Genomic DNA, 17,810 nt, shown 5'->3' on the forward strand with positions numbered 1-17,810 from the left:
GAAATAAAAAGAAACATATTGAATTATGTGAAAATATGAATTGGTCTCTGTGCTCCATTACCTATCTGGGACAGATTTATAAATACTGAAATGATATAAATGGCCAATGTTCAACTCCTTTAATGAACTTTTCATGGGAAGGATACTGAAATAAAACATTTTAGGGCAAAATAGTTGTAGTCTGGATTCTGAAGGTTATTATTGTCGTCTTCTGTGTTCACTTATGTCTAAGAGTACTTGAAGATTTTTAGTTTTTTGCCTACTCTGCCAATTCTGAAAACATTTGAGGAATTGAGAATTTATTTCCTCATTTATTAGTCCCTGAATGCATTTTAAAGGTAACACTGAGATCTTAAGTCATTTGATCGCTTCATTGTGCAGTTCATTGAAGTAGAACTGATATTCAGAGAATTAATTTCCAAGAAAGGTTTAGTTAATTCTAAAATACCACAAGACGGTCTTCTTCAAAAGTTTAATGCAATGTCTCCTAGCATAATATTGGGGAGTGATGTCAGGAAGAGATGAGAAGTTGTTTCAAATTCTACATTAGGCAAGCAATACTCTAGTAGTCTGTGGTTGAAGAAAAACATTGTCCAAAGAATTAAACATGAAGACCAGCTGTCTCAGTGTTCCAGAGGTATCTAGTTACCCCAGAAGAATTTACCTGTAACCCAACTGGGGATTATTTAAATTGTCTATGGCATGTTCAAGTTGTTACTGAAAAGAAAAATAGAAATGAAACCTCCTTCCCTCACAAGCTTTTTTGTGCAGTTTGGAAGCACTCACAATTTTATTGTTAGCACTGACTGAGTCCCTCCCCCATTTGAGAATCAGCATTGGCTTCCAGAGTTTTCTACTGTGGCATTTTTCAGAACTTAACCTCCAAAGAGATTTTCCTGCTTCATCAAAACTCACCTTGTTAATGTCCCGTTTCCTTAGTTCTCTGATAAATGACTGGTGGTTTTGTTAAAATAATTTTAGGGTCTACTGTTCATTGATTTGTTCATTCATTTGGTTTTTATTGATTGCTATGTATGTATTTATCATCTTTTGGATAAACACATTTTCACTTACTTGAAAGGAAGTGTGAAAATATATAGACTTTAGAGTCCAAGGTTCTGAGTTCAAATTCTGAGTCTACCCATAACCTCTCAGGTGTCTCTGCTGAGCTAATATAATTTCTCTGAACTTCAGTTCTCTCCTCTGTAGAGTGGTGTGAGAATAATTCCCATCATGTGGGGTTATTGTGAATATCATGAAGGGGAGCTGCAAACTGAAAAGTGCTATTTGAATGTTATTTTTTTTTTTTTAAATAAATAACTCTTGCTGAGGAAACACTTGATCACCACAGAATACTCCTTTTATGGTGCAAGTTTCAGGCAGGTAGGAAGGCAGATGTAGGACATTCTTTGGGATGTGTGGCAGGTTGTATGTTCTAAAGATGGCTACAGCAATAACTCCCATCCCATGTGCTCTTCTTACAGTGTAATCTTGGCACTCCTCCCATTGAGAGGCGGGATCTATGTTTTTTCCCCTTGGACCTGGGCCGCGATGTGACACACCGAGAGAGTGTGGTAAGAGTGACACTATATGACTTCTGAGGCTGGATCACACAATGCCATGCACTCTGTCTTGCTGTCTTGGGACACTCACGCTTGGAACCCAGCCCCTGGGAGAAAGGCTGGGAGAAAGCCCCTATTAGCCCATATGGGGAGGCCATGTTAGGGGTACCAATGGACAGCTCAGCTGAGGTAGCAGCTGACAGTAAGCATCAACCACCAGTGCGTGAAGATGCCTCCAGATGATTCCAGCCTCTGGCCTCTGGGTCTCCTCAAGGAGCAGAAATATGCCCTCTATGCTGTGCCCTGTCCAAATTCCCAATCTACCAGAATCCATGAGCATAGTAAAATAAGTGCTTCATGTCATCAGGTTTGAGGGTAGGTTGTTACACAACAATAGCCAGCCAGCACAAGATGGGAGGATTTATCTATTCTCAACCTATTCTTAATATCTTAAAAAGGTTGTAAAGATATTGGAACTGTGTTATTTCTATTATTTTGATAGCTTTACATTGTGATGGAACTACTCACTGGAACTCCAGAGTGAGTAGACCAGAGATCTAAAAATAGAAACCTAAACAGAGACCTAAAAATATTGGAGTTCCTACTTTTTCTCAAGTAGGATCAAATATAATGATGGTAAGTCATAATCACCCACAGCATCATCTCCTTAGCTTTTGGATAGAGGGGCTGGCTGTATTTCTGTTTGTTTCTACTTTTCCAAGCAATGAGAAATGAGCCTCTTCATCCTCCTGAATGTGTTCAGAGTGGAATCCTATGGGAATTGTTTTCGGTGCTACACAGCCTGGCAACCTAACTTCCAGAATGAGGGGCAGGCAGAAAGCAGATGCTCTGTGGATACTTGGGGAAGAGAATAGAGGAAGTCTTTCTCCTTTCTGCAGCTTTGTAAGATAGTTCGGACAATTGGCATTTCCTGCACCCAGACGCTTCAGCTCTATCTCGTCATCTGTTCAAGAGGATTGTAAGCTCTCTTTCTCTTTAAACCTCTGAGTCTTTGCTCAGATGATTTATTCTACCAAGAATGTCTCCCTTCACTCCCTAACCTTCAAAGTCTAGCAGGAATTCTACCTTCCTCATGAAAGTGTCGTGCGTTAGATGCAGGACTTAAAACTTCTTAGCACTTTGTTGGCACTTCTCTAATTAGAATTCTTAACACCGCCAATGCCTGTTTCCCTGATTAGGTTTCGATGCCATTCTTGGCAAGGTCACCATCTTGTTCTCCTTCATGACCCCAACTGTGGTTTCTCAGGAAATACTTGTTGAATTCCACAAGGTACCTGAGGTAGTGCCAAAATTGTGCAATCAGAGTCAAGACATTTGGCTCCCAGTCTCAGGTCTGAGTCAGGTCTGCCAATAAGCAGATCCTGAAAATGGTATTGTGACTCTAGAAGATTCTTTACTTTTCTGGGCCTCAGTTTCCTTCTCTAGAAAAGGAAAAGTAGAGTAGGTCAGTGATTCTTGATGGGATATGCTTTTTCAATACCACTGGTGCCCAGTGGTTACAGCCTTGGTTGTGTATCCAGCTAGATACACAATTTATGAGATGCCTTCTGGTTCCAGAAATATGTGTGGGTTGTTGGATATTGCTGTGGCCTGTGGAGTTAGGTGGAAGGAAGTGAGCAGATTGGAATTATAGGTGCTTCAGAGACACAGCAAAACAGAGTTGAGGCAACTCTGAATGATAATAGCTAACATTTGTTAAGCCAGGCACTGTGCTGAGGGTCTAAAATGTATTCTTATTTAATTCTCACAATACCCTTATGAGGCAGGTACTATTATTACCCTCATTTTACAGATAAAGACACTAAGGCTTGGAGAGGTTAAATAATGGACCAAGTCGCTGAGCTAGGTTACTAAGCTCTGGGACTGAGGTCAAACCCAGGCTCTCTGACTCCAGGATCTGCATTCGTAAACACCCACTGGCTGCCCTTCTCTTAGTTTTTGCTTTTGTGGGGTGGGGGGGTGGGAGGTCATGTTGTAGGGAGCTAGTCATATGGTTATTACAAAATATTGACTTTACTAATTTTTGCAATTCCTCTTATTACTGGTGCCTAGCAAGTGATATGGGCACTTGTAAACATAATAATTTTTATGAAGACAGGTCATGGGGAGATGATTGGGCCATTTAATTTTTGAAAATTGCAGCATACCTCTCCAGATTCATGCAACCGTGGCATCACTTTATTGTATCACACATACTGGAACAGATTTTGTTATATCAAAAGTATTTACCTTCTGAAGGAAATGCCCAGAGTTAAAGGAAGATCTGGTGTTACAAGATCACCAACAACCAGGAAATGTAACAAATCTTGTTGAAACTCACCCGGCGTTCTCATTAGAGGTGAGGGAAATGATATTCTGTAATTGCATAGATAGAACAATGATATCCTACTTCCATTTGCAAAATGTTTCACCCCACAGAGCGATTAGGCAATTAGCATTTACTGCACCCCAGACATTGTTCATGTTTCTGTATGTGGACAACTCCCAGATCTACCCTTTTACCCCCAATTTCCCTATCATTGCATCATTTCTAGCTGTATCTCTAATGCCTCTGCCGGGTTAAATGGCTCTTGGCTCCTGCTGAGCATGACTGATTTCCCCTTCAGGCTTTTTTAGCACCCAATTTCCTTGTCTTTGTTGGAAGAACTCCTGTGATCAGCACTCGTGCTTGAGGTCATAGGAGAGGAAGACAAGGCACGGCAATTGGAAAGGATGCTGGTGGGGTAGGTGGAGAGCTGGACACAGGGCATTGGTTAAAGCCTCTGGCTTCCCACAAAACTCCTGCTCCCGGGAGTCCTGGCACACCAAGTCAGGGTCAGGACATTGTAGTCCCGGCCAAGACAGGGCTTGAAGATGTGGGCAAGCAAGTCACTAACATCTCAGGGCTTCAGTCTTTCTGAGTCTCACTTCTGAGTGGCCTACCTGGTGGCCAATGTTCCTTCCTTGTATTATCGGGGGTGGCAAAGTGCCTCATGAAATAAGTACATTTCCCAGCCTTCTTGGCAGGAGGCATAGCTACATGTGTCTTGCCTGGACATCGAAGTGGAGTTTCATGTGGGACTCCTGAGAAGGCTACTTAAGAGTGGGAGGTAACTGAGTGGGAGGAGATCCCTGTTTTGCCTTTCTTCCTTTCTTTCACCATGTAGATGTTGGAATTTGAATAGCTGACTTGCCTTTTTGACTAAGTCAAAGCCAACTGATTTGGGACTTTCACTGCATCTGTAAAACCTCTTCACCTTTATCATAGAAGGTACCCTAATTGCAATGGTGAGATCCATCATATTCAAGGTACTGCCCACACTACAGGGAGGGGATTATTCTGGGCATGTACACCAGGGGCAGGAATCTGGGGACCATCTTAGAGTAAGACAGTGGACCACAAAGATGAAGAGAGTCTGATTCTTAATGACCAGGTAGCCTCCCTACCACCATGGGCTGTACTTCTGTAAGATGAACTTCTTTTAGATGAAGGACATATCCTTGGTTTATTGAAGCCATTGTATTCAGTCCTTTTATTAGCAGCTGAAAACAACTCTTAATGATGCAGGGGTGAGTAGGATCAGACATTTCTAAGATTTAGCCTTTTCCATTCTCTGGGGACATTCTCTTTGATATGTGCACATTGGCTGATACCATGCCATCCACAGCTCTGCTCATCCCAGGCCTAAACTCCTTCACCTCATAATTCTCCAGCAGTTGGAGAGAAGAAGGCATGGAATTTGAAGTCAGAAGACCTAGTTCTCAGGTTGGGCTTCTTTATTTATTAGCTTTGTAACCTTGAGAAAGTTACTTCATATAGTTGAAATTGAATGTCTTAATTTTATTTTATTTATTTATTTTTAAAAGATTTTATTTATTTATTTGACAGAGAGACACAGCGAGAGAGGGAACACAAGCAGGGGGAGTGGGAGAGGGAGAAGCAGGCTTCCCGTGGAGCGGGGAGCCCGATGTGGGGCTCGATCCTAGGACCCCAGGATCATGACCTGAGCCGAAGGCAGACGCTTAACGACTGAGCCACCCAGGTGCCCTTTGAATGTCTTAATTTTAAAATGAGGATAGGAATCATACCTGCCTTGCCACCTGTATAGGGTTGAGGTGAGGAATGAATGAGAGAAACGTGTGAAGGTGTTTCTTGCACTATAAGTCTGTGAGCAAAACTTAATGATGTGCCATTATATCATTCATTCATCTGTTAATCCTACATTTACTTGGCACCACCTATTTGTCAAGCGCTGGACTAGTGCTGTGGACACTAAGACTTGTAAGAGAGAGTTCCTACCCACACAGGACTCTGAGTTTTGTGGGGGAGACAGACAAACAAACAGTAGAGTATGAGACGTGCTATGATAGAGGAATGTGTGGGTTAGTTGGAAAGCCTTGAGCCTAAAGCAAGGGATCAGGAAAATCTTTCTAGAGGCTGCAGCAAATAAAAGATAATCAGGTGCAGCGCCTGGGTGGTGCAGTTGGTTAAGCTTCCGACTCTTGATTTCGGCTCAGGTCAGGATCTCAGGGTCCTAGGATTGAGCCCCACGTCGGGCTCTGAGCTCAGTGTGATATCTGCTTCTCTCCCTCTCTCTACCTCTCCCGACCTGCTCATGTGCATGCACTCTCTCTCTCAAATAAAAACAAATAAATATTAAGAAAAGATAATCAGGTGAAAAATATTGATCACAGCAACTACCACCGTGTCTAGAGTATTGGTACATGTTAGGAGCTATTGTGTGTTGTATATATATTATAAATAACCCTATGACAAAGGTACTGTTCTTATAGCTTCTATTTTGCAGATAAGGAAACTGAGGCACAGGGTAATTAAACAAGTCCCCCAAAGTAAGCCCACTTATAAGTGGTGGAGCAGCGCTAAATCCAGGTGTTCTCACTCCAGAACCTGATGTTGTAACTGTTGTGTACTTGACAAGGTGGGGTGGGCAGTCTAGACAGCTGTGACAGAGAGCCTGTTAAATAGTTCACCAGGGATTGAGAGAAGCACCAAAGGGTGAAGTTGTGGGAGAAAGGGAGGTAAGATCACAGGCACAGAGAGCTAGGGTAGGACAGATATGGACAGCTTCCGCAATCTAACAAAAAGCTTTTATGCTGTTTACAAAAGAAAGCCACTAAGAGTTTTAGCCAGGCTTACTTCTTATAATGATCACCATGGGCACAGATGGGTAACGGGTCGGAGGGGGGCAACCGTGGACAGAGGGAGAATGGAAAGGAGATGCTGACAGCTAGGTTTAGTGTAATGGCATTGTGATCAGAGACACAGGGATGCATATGTGACGTGTTAAAAAGTTAACCAGGCTAGACTGGATGATGACTGACAGAAAAGAAGGAATCAAGAATGATTTCTAGCATTTGGTTTAGCCTGATGGAAAGTAGAGCCCTACATAATACAAGAGCACGTTTGGAGGAAAGATGAAGAGATTTTAATTTATGGAGTGTGAGGTGCTTTTTATGTTAACAGGCAGTGGAAGGTACAGTCCTGACTCTCGGAGGAGAGATCCATGGGGTGAAGAGGTAGACTTGGGAATTGTTCATATATAGATTATAACAGAAGTCATGGGGATGGATGAAATTAGTAAGGAAAGGTATGTGGTGTGGGAAGAGATAGGACCAAGGACAGGATCGTGGGGAGAGCCCATACTAGAACTGTGAGCTGGAGGAGAGCGAGCCGTGCAGAGAGACAGGAAGAAATCAGCAGGTAGTGGAGTTAGAGCTGTGAAGGCAATAAATGGATGGTTTCATGCAGAAAGGAAGGCTGACATACGTTATATGGATGAGAAAGGGCAAATAAATTAAGGACTGAAAGGTATCTACTAGATTTGACCACAAAAAGATGAGAGCAACTTACAATAGCCAAGACATGGGAGAGACCTAAGTGTCCATCAGTGGATGAACGGATAAAGAAAATATGGTGTATACACACAATGGAATATGGTTCACCCATAAAAAAGAAAGAAATCTTGCCATTTGTGACAGCATGGATGGACCTTGAGGGCATTATGCTGAGTGAAAAGTCAGACAGAAAAAGACAGATACTGTATAATCTCATTTATATGTAGAATCTAAAAAACAAGAGAAAACAAAACAACAAAACCAAGCTCATAGATGCAGAGAACAGATTGGTGGCTGCCAGAGGTAAGAGGGTGCGGGGCAGGGGAATGGGTGAAGAAGGTGAAAAGGTACAAAATTCCAGTCATAAAATAAATAAGTCATGGGGATATAAGGAACTGCATGGTGACTACAGTTAGTAACACTCTATTGCATATTTGAAAATCCCTAAGAGAATAGATCTTAAAAGTTCTAATCACAAGAAAAAAAATTGTAACTACTTATGGGAACAAATGTTAAGTAGACTTACTGTGGTGATCATTTCACAATATATACACATATTGAATCATTATGTTGGCATACCTGAAACCAATGTAATGTTATATGTCAAATGTATCTCAAGAAAAAGGAGATGACAGCAATTTCAGTGGCTGCTGTGGGTGGAAGTCAGGTGGCAGAGTACTGAGAAATTAACAGGAGGTGTGAAGGTAGAGGTAGTATGCAAAAAACAAAAGCAAAATGGAAAATGAGCTTTTCTAGAACCTTGATTGTCACAGGAAGAGAAAGTCCATAGAATAGTAGAGGGGTTGTGGGATTCTAGGTGATTGTTTTTTTTTCTTTCCTTTTTCTTGTAAACTGAGAACATTTGAACGAGTTTTTCATGTTAGGGAAAGTAGCCACTAGAAAGGGACAGATTAAAATAAAGAAGAAAGGTGATAATGGAGTGAGGTTTCTTGGGGTTCAGAGGTTGGGTGAGAGCTTCAGTCTTGATCCAAGGGTGTAAGTACAGTGCAGAAGAACCAGGATATCTTCTTTCCTCTCTCTTGGCTTCAAATCGTGTTCCAGAAGAAGCCATGTCTTCTCTGCTAGAAGCCACAGATCCTGCTGAGTGGCTCTGGCAGCTGGCTTTGGTGACACCACCTCCTCTCCTTCCCCTCCCACTTCTTGATGCTGCTACTTGCTGGGCTCACTGTTCCCTAAGTACCTTTCATTTCTCACAAAGCCTTTGCAGCTAGTTCCTATATTAAATTCCTAACATCAAACTACCTGGTGTGGGCTGGCTTCCTAGTTGGACCCTGACTGAGACATGTATTTATTGTAGAAATTTGGCCAAAGGAGAATTTTGTAGACTACAACAAAGAATATAAAGTCATCACTAATCCCACTATCCAGAGATAACTGTGGTTAATATTTTGGTATATATCGTTTTAGATTATTTTCATATGTATCTATGCATTTTTTTTTCCTTTACAACTTTGGAGTTATACCTTACTCTTTGCTCTGTAATCTCTTTTTCTCATTTAATCTATTGAAAATATTTGACTAAATCATTAGGTACTCTTGTGTAATATGATCTTTAAGCAGTTATTTGTATGACTTCAAATGGATGTACTAGAACTTATTTAACCAGTCTACCATTGTTGTTTATTTAGATTGTTTCCAGTATTTCCCTATTGTAATAATTCTCTATGCCAAGTTTTGGGGTATATTTCCAATTATTTTCTTTAGGATTAAAAATGTAACTACTATGAGAGCAGGGTTTTTGTTTGGTTCACCCACTGATGAATTCTCAGTGCCCAGAGCAGTGCCTGCCTGATGGTGGGCATTCTGGGTGAGGCTGAAGCGGGAGGACCATGTTAAGGGACACGTACAGTCTAAAGACCTTGTACATATCGACATGTCTCCTTTTTGAGGGCCAGGGATGATTCATCACAAGAAGGCAGTCGGCCCAGAGCTGGCCAGCTGCCTGATGAGTTGCATAGGATGGAGCCTTCAGGCTACCACAGCTGCTGGGGGTCATTCAGCTGGTGGAATTTGCCTTGTTGCAACTGTGAGCCAGCTAGACTGCGAGTGAAGGCCAGGGCCTGTGGATTCCCGTGAAGTCCATTTCTGCTCCCCCAGGACATCCGCTGGCTGCGGTACTGAGGCTGTTGTAACTGCTGTGCCAAATCTCAGGCCCTGCCGCAGCTGGATGACGGCGCGGGCGTGGGTCCTTCTCTCCCAGATCTTCCTGAACGAGTTCTCAGGACTTCTCAACTCTGAACTTTTGAAAACCAAGATTTTCTTAATTTGGGGGCTTTCAACTAAACTCACAAACAGTACATCATTTTGAGGGTTAAACCTTGTCTCAAGGAAAGGCTTGGGTAAAAGGAGTCACTTTCTTTACTGAATTATCAGCTGACAAGCTTAGATTAAGGTGTTTTATTTTGGTGTGTGTGTGTGTGTGTGTGTGTGTGTGTTTTCAGAAAGTGAGGGGGCTAGAACCTTAGGTCTCAACATTTATCTTTGGTTTGCTTAAGCCCAAATAAATGACTGTGTGTCCCAAGCTAAACAACAATAACATGCCTATAAAATAAAAACCACAAAGACAAAGCGGAATGTGAAGAACAAGCAGATTTTATGCCAGGGATTAAGCTGCAGCATTGAGGATGTATCTGGACATCTCCAGGCCTGAATATCCTGGTCACTGTCAACAGATTCCAGATGATTGAAAGTATGGATTGAATTCAATAACTATTGATCACATATAATGTGTTCAATGTCAGAAGGTGCCTGTAGAGAGTTTCACCTGAACAAGAAGGGGCGGAAGCACAAATTCACAACTCAGTGAGCAATACAGAGCTTGGTTAGGAGCCCAACCTTGGTTAGGGTTGGGCTGCCTAGCTACTAACCCCGGCTCTACCACTTACTCTGTAGGTCCCTTGGCTTCAGTTTCCTAGCCTGTAGAAAGCCTGTAAGATCCTGCAGAGTTGATAGGAGAATTAGATGAGTTACCATTTGTAAGGTATTTGGAACACTAGCTTAGGATGTGGGACATCTACTTTGCTGCTCCGTGGTTTCTCTCCAATGCCAAGGTCCTCCTAGGTGGGGTGGGGGTAACCAGGGGCATCGTTACTCAGTCTGTTATTGGAGTGTGTCCCCTGCATCTGCAGGAACTTCCTAGCTTCCACCTCTTTGTGACTTCCCTACCTTGCTCTTGGAAGACATGGCTTTTGGTCAGTCCCCAGCCTGTCCCTCAGCTGGGGGTTGGTGCAGCACTAGGCTGAGTGCTGTGAAAGGAAAGGAATGATAAGATATGGTCTTCTCCTGATATTCTGGGCCTGGGAGGGACTAAGACCTCTGGCCCAGGAAGAGATGCTCTAGGGAAGAATGCTGGCATGAGTGTGGGGTTCTCAGAGTTCACGTCCTTGGAATTAGCGATGCATAGCAATGGGACAGCCTTCTAGCGTGAGGACTATGGACTCCCAGAAATTGTAACCTTTCATCCAAACTCAGGATTTTTTGGATATTATGTGGAGAGATAGTCATTTAGCTTCTGCTCTAACATTTTCTTCATTTGTTCATTCAGTCACTCATTGGGCTGCAGAGACTTTACTACTGTCTCATCAGACAGCATGATAAATCTATCCAAACAATTTCCAGCTGGTGGTTCTTATTCTGGTTTTGTAAAAAGTCAAATCTCTATTTTATGTATTCAATGACATATATTATCTTCCTAAATCTTTTTCTTTTCAGACTCATTTGTTCCAGATTCCCATCATTCAATATAAATGGCACGATTTCCCCATTTTCTGCCATTCTCATTGCTTTTCTTGGGAAGAATCTCAGGCTTGAATCTTCTTTTTAAAATGTAGCACAAAGATTAAGTCACAACTCACTACATGTAACATGAGACTCCTTGAGGCTCTACATCTACTAATCTAAGACTATTTTAGCTTCTAAAGGAAAATTTTCAAATGAGCCATTATCCACCCAGGTTTCTTCCACCTCATAGTTATGCATTTGGTTTTGTGAACCTACATGCAACAATTCACATGAATTTATTTTAAATAACTTCAGCTCACCTCTTCTCTGATGTGATTTTGAATTCACCAATTAGTGGTATTTGTGCCATCTGTAATTTTGGTAAGCACGAGATTAACTCAGAAAATGGAAAAAGAGCATGCTCCAGCCTCCAACTACAATAATAATCAATACTCTCTGGCTTTTCGGTTGGAGCAGCTGACTATTCCTACAAGTCAGAGACTTGAGTCGCTGGCCAAGTTTGAAGCTCTTCACTCATTAGCAGACTGACACTGGGGAAAGTTGTGGAACCTCTCTGAACATCAGTTTCATCAACTGTAAACAGGAGAGATATTTCCCTACTAGAGTTGAAGTGAGGGATAAATAAGACAAACCATGTAAAAGGTTAATCACAGTGCCAAACAAATGGTAAGCACTTAATAAATGTCAGTTATTTGATGTTATTTCATCTCCCCATCACATCCACTAGATACCACATAGACTGCAATTTCATTATCACTGTTACCATATTTTCCTATCTTGGATCTTCTGGAGCCTTTCTCATTTCTGAAGACTTTTAAAGGATTAATTGGCAATGATTTTGAAATGAGCCCAGAGACTTGTTTGAAGTAGCAACTGAGAGCAATTATGACTTCCTGTAGAGCACTAGATTAGCCTAGTGACAAATACAAATAATATCATTAATTTGGGTATGGGGGAGAGGGAAGACTAATCTGATTCTGCAAGAGCCTAGTTTTTAAATTAGATATGCAGAAATTCACGACTATCCAGGATAATTTTTATTAGATTACATCACAGACCATTCAGCAGGACTCAGGCCTTCCCTGCTATTCAGTCTGGTGGCTGATTGTTGCCCTCACCTTGGACATCATTTATCCACTTGCATCATAATGATGAAGGGCTTCTGGGGTCGGACTGCCCTGGCTCCACCATTTATCAGCTTGGGTAGGGTCACTGATGAAATCTTACATGGAATCTCAGTTTGTTCCTCATTTAAATGTTGTCAAGAACATAAGGCATTTTTAGGATTCTAGCAGAAAGGGCATCTAAAGTGCTTATTATGGTTCCTAGTCCACAGTTCTCAGTAAATGGTAGCTGTGATTTTAATTATGCTGAGAGAAAATTTCACAAAGGAACTGCCCTCAAAACACTACTCATTTGTAATTGAAAATTTTAATTGGAGCCTTGTCTAGAATACTTCTTTTTTTTTTTTTTTTCTGGTCGAGGGCATAACACCGTGACTGAATGACAGAAAGAGAGTGCTTTCTATCAGCAGCCCACCGAGTTCCCTTTCACTGGAATTCAGCTTATTAGCTGCATGGCTAACTCCCCGAGCCAGGAAAACATGTCCCATGCATGACACCGTTGTCAAGCAGAGGAGACAGATGTTTCTTGGCTTCCCCTCTCTGGGACTTAACAGCTCCTGAAGGTTAACCCTTATTGACTCATTAAGCCGCGTCTGCCTGGGGGTCAGTGGTGGCGACGCCTGTGTTAACCTCGACCAGCAGCCGTCGCGGGGGCTTTTCAAAGGGAGATGTCACGTTTGAGAGAAAGACAGGTGATACAACACACACGCCGCCATCCTCAGATGGCCGTGGTTCCCTAGAGACGAGGAAAAAAAGATGTGTTTTCTTAAAGGATTAGAAAAGAATACCCTTTGCTTTTTTTTATTCCTTGTGTGGCTTTTTGGTAGGACATCTCAAAATTGGATCCCTTGCTCTCTGTCTCTAATCTTTGTATTTGTTAAAGAGCACTGCTTGGGTCCAGCACGTAGGACGGTAACCATCCTAGAGGCAGTGTTGACGGTGGCTACCACTGAAGCGGTGGTCAAACCAACTGGGAAAGGAGGGAAAACACGATGTTATCCTCTCTTTCAGTGAAGCATGGGAAATAACTGGTTTTATTTTCTCCTTCTCTCTGGTGTCCCATGGATGCAGTGATGGCAACGGAAATTATTCCATTTGATGTTCCCAACTGAATTGTTCCTAATCTATTTTGATGTGCTTCCCCCCCCCTCTTTTTTTTTTGCTTGCTGAGTCTGGAGGTACTTAGTTCATAGGCTAGTTACTCTTCTGCTAGCTCCCAGGTGCAGGTTGCCCTTCCTCTCTTTTGACTCCCTGACACCCCAGGCTGTTTCTGAGCCAGGCGTGCATGCTTGGGGAGAAAGTGTGCTGTCATCAGCAGCAGAGACTGTTTCCTGAGTGATTGGAAAATGGTCCCAGACAGGTTACTGTGGCAGCATCTTAGTGAGCCAGTGCTGGCTTCTGGTGAACATCCTTTAGGAGGGGGTCAGAAATCACCTCTGTAATAATCTATTCTAGAATTTTTTAAGCTGAAGCTTTATGATACTGTGTGTGCATTTATAATTATCACCTCTAATAATTTCTCTGGAACTGTAGGCTTCAAGTTATTCAAAGGGAATAGGTACTCACTCCCTTGGGCTTCTAGTCTGTTTTCTGGGGTTCACTCTATGCTTTCTAATTTCAGAAAGAGTGTTTTCTTTGGTGGCCAAATAAGTAGGTTTCCTCTTAGTGGTGAAGAGAATGGTCAAAAGGTCGGGGATATGGATAGGGTTAGATCTGTGCTCTCCAATGTGGTACACGTGGCTAGTGGCTACCATATTGAACAGTGCAGATACAGAACATTTCCAGCCTCACAGAAAACTCTACTGTGCAGTTCTGGGTTAGCTGGCCAAAAGAATAGGAGGCCCTCTGCTGGCTTGGAGGTCTCCATCAGTAGAAGTCAAGAGAGTACTGTAGAATTCATTAGGTTCTTATAACCACCTCCAACACATATCTTCTTTACCTCCTTTGCTACTTTGGGACCACCAGGCCTACTCCCATCATGTCACTCATCCATGAAGCCCAGGACTGCCTGGGGGATCTTCATCCCTAGACTCTAATTCCCTATGACTCATCCTCTTCTCCTTAAAGGATTTCACTGGCCTCTTAGAACTTAAGGTCAATTGTCAGCATAATCCCCCATATCCTCAAGGCTTCTCTGAATTTTTTCTTCACCTCCTTGATGTCCACAAGATACTGCGTCCCCTGCAGTCCTCTCAAGAAATTGCTGCTTTCTCTCCCTTTCTTTCACCGTTGGACCTGGAAGTGAGGTAGGTGAATTCTTTGGCTCCTCATTTCCACCTCTAGACCACACTCTCTCTCTCGTCACTAAAATCACTCAGCTACGAATCTCATGTCATCAACTTGATTCACCCAGTAGTCCCCACTGCCTTGTTGCAGGCAATTAGCACAACTAGGATCACTCAGCCTGATTTCTTGAAGATGTTAGCTTTGGATAACTGCCATTCCCTCATCATTCTTTCTTTCTTAATTGTTGGCAATTTAAAAGTACATGTAGAGGATTCTCAGCTTCTTCTCCTCCAATTATCTTGGCTGCTATTCTATCTTGGCACCTCCCTCTCATCGTCAGTCATAGTCTGGGAGACTTTGCTCTTATCCTTAACTTAAACCTTGCCAGAGTCTTAATTTCAAACATTCACTTTCCTGAGCACCATTTTCATCTTTATAGCCCACTTCCTGTGGCACCCTGACTCCACTAGGACCTTCAATCTAGTGTCTCCAGTAGTCAAACACCAAAGGCAGCCCCTCTGGGTGGATGAATGAGAAAGAGTTGTCCTATTTGCGTGATGAAGCCCCACGCCAGGGCTCATGGCTCGGGACACAGGGTAGATTTCAGTCCCCACTCACTCCTTTGAGCTGGGCACAAACTTGGCAAGTGTACATGAAAGCCCTGTTTCCATCCATTCCATCTATCACATTTCAACTGTTCCTTTCCAGCATCCCTAGGATCAAGTTTCTGTCTTTATCTAGTTTTATTTCCATGGCCAATCATTATTATCACTCTTTTGCATAAAAACTCAACTCCCATGACTCTCACTTTCTTCATTGTACTCTCCTGGCTAAACTCTAACCCTGGTTAAATCCAACTAATGATTTTTCCTCCATGGCTGTAGCTCTGCTACTAACTTGGCCAAGGGAAACCACTAAATCGTGCTGCCTGTTCTTACCTCAGATTCATGAGCACCAACCTTAACTTGGCCTTAACTTGACCATCAATTATACTGTATATTCTTATCAAATTTTCTATCACCTTAGGTAATTCTTTCATTTCTTCTTCCTTCTCTTGAAAATGTTAACACCTCCTCCCTCACTGAGTTTCAGCTGATGACCTCACTTTCCCCTTCACTGAGGCAATTGAAGCCACCAGAAGAGCTCTTCTACAAATTCTTCCCAGCACACCCACCCTCCCATCTCTACTGTGTCCATACGCTGTGCCTTCTCTTCTGCTTGGCCTTGGGATCCACGTGGGTCCTGGATCTCATTGCTCTTGCCTACTCAAGGACATTGCTGCAGGAATTCTCCCTGCTCTCTTCTTTCTCACCAAATAATGCCTTCCATTGGATCATTTCTAGCAGAATATAGACGTTATTTCCTTCATCTTAAACACAGTCCTCCATAGGACCCATTTCCTTCTTGTTACTGTTCCATTTTTCGATTTCTTTTCATAGGAAATATCTCTGGATGTGTTGTCCGTACTTGAGAGTTCCAGGATTCTGACCAGGCTTTCCCTTCCCTGCTCCACCAATGCTGCCTTTGTTAGGGTCACCAGCATCACCCACGTGGCTCAGCCCTGCAATCAATGATCACCCTTCCTCTCCTTGGTCCTATTAGAGGCATTTAACATAGCAGGTGGTGTCTCTTTCTTGAAATATTTTTTCACTTAGGTTTCAGGACACTCGCTCTTCTAGTTTCCTCTTACCTACTTTTCTCCACAGTGACTTCTTCACTGGTTTTTCCTCATCTCTCCCCTCTAAATATCAGAATGCCCCAGGGTCAGTCCTGGATCCTCTTCTCTTTTCTACTGCTCCCTACCCGATCTTAGCTGGTCTCATGGCTTCAAGTAACATTTTTATGTTGATGATTTCCAAATTTATGTTTTTAAGCCCAAATGCTCCCCAGAAGTTCTGATTTGTACTTCAAATTCCAGTTGTCTGCTTAGCATCTCCACTTGGATATCAAATAGGCATTACAAGGTGAACAAAATCAAACTGAGCACCTGATATACATCCCTTCCCTCTGCTACCCCCATGGTCTTCCCTATCTCTATAATGGCAATTCTATTCTTTTAATTGGAGTCATAGGTTTATCTTTTCCCCCCCAATATCCGCAAATCCTATTGGTTCTCCCTTTAAAATATATCCAGAATCTAATCACTCCTCACCTCCTAGATGAGCCACTCCAGATGCTACCACCCTACCACCTTGGATGAGCCTCCATTATCTCTTATCAAATATTTGTAATAGCCTCCTAACTGGTCTCCTTGCTTTCACCCTTGCTCTGTTTTAGTCTATTTTCCACACAGCAGCCAAAGTAATCATTGTGTCATTTCCCTACCTACAATCCTGCAATGGCTTCCCAGCTCACTCAGAGTAAAAGCCCATGTCCTAACCATTACTATATGATCTGGTTCCCTGTAACTTCTATGTCTAGCTGGTCTCTGGCCTCCTCTCCTACCATTTTCCCTCTCTCACTCTGTTCCAGCCACACTGCTTCCTTGAATTCACCAGACAGCCTACTGCCTCAGGACCTTTGCACATGCTATTCCTATGCCCCAAATTCCCTTTATCCAGATAGCCACATGGCTCATGCCTTTGCTTCCTTCAGATCTTCACTTAAAACTCTCAGTGAAGCCTTTTATAGATATCCTGTCTAAAATTTTATTCTCCTATGTATACTTTCTGTCTCTTCCCTGCTTCTTTTTCTTCTCTGCTTTTTCTCCTTAGTACTGTTTAGCTCTATCTAACATAACATATATTTTATATTGCTTTTTAAAAAATCTGGCTCTCCCACAAGAGCAAGACTTTTTATTTGCTTGTGTTTGTTTTGCTTGCTGCTGTATCTTCAGTGCCTAGAAAAGCGCTAGGCCCCCAGCAGAGGGTTAGCACATCTTTGTTGAATGACTAAGTGAAGGTAAGGAGGATTTGCCAGGGCTGCCTCTTTTTGCAAAGAATTATAACCTTATGACCTACTGCTTAAGAGCATGGACTGAAAATCCTACCTGCTCAGCCTTGGGTTGGTTACCGAATCTGTTTCCTCCTGCGTAGAACGGGGTAATAAGAGCTTAGGGTTGGGAGGATTAAGTGAAGTAATATATGCAGGAAAATACACGTGGATGAGATACGTAGAGATGAAACGTGTGGCGCAAGGGCACGGTAAGTCTCCATTCTCATCACTCTAATTATTACCTGCTAACATTATGTCATCTTCCCTTCTTCCCATTATACTTTCCTCACAGGTTGTTTACAGCATCACCAAACCCCATTTGTAGGAATCCCAACCCTGCTGCTCA

The 17,810-nt window shown here is 42.5% G+C and overlaps 1 long non-coding RNA gene across 1 annotated transcript in view; it reads left to right on the forward strand.

Moving 5' to 3' along the window:
- Positions 1-17,810, forward strand: part of LOC118518665 (uncharacterized) — a 70,064-nt gene that overhangs the window by 7,574 nt on the left and 44,680 nt on the right. Inside the window, exon 2 of the long non-coding RNA XR_004908821.2 lies at positions 1,485-1,574. This is a non-coding gene — a long non-coding RNA (uncharacterized LOC118518665). The remainder of the gene's footprint in view (positions 1-1,484; positions 1,575-17,810) is intronic.

This window comes from Halichoerus grypus, chromosome 6 (genome assembly GCF_964656455.1).
Source record: "Halichoerus grypus chromosome 6, mHalGry1.hap1.1, whole genome shotgun sequence".
Lineage (NCBI taxonomy): Eukaryota > Metazoa > Chordata > Mammalia > Carnivora > Phocidae > Halichoerus > Halichoerus grypus.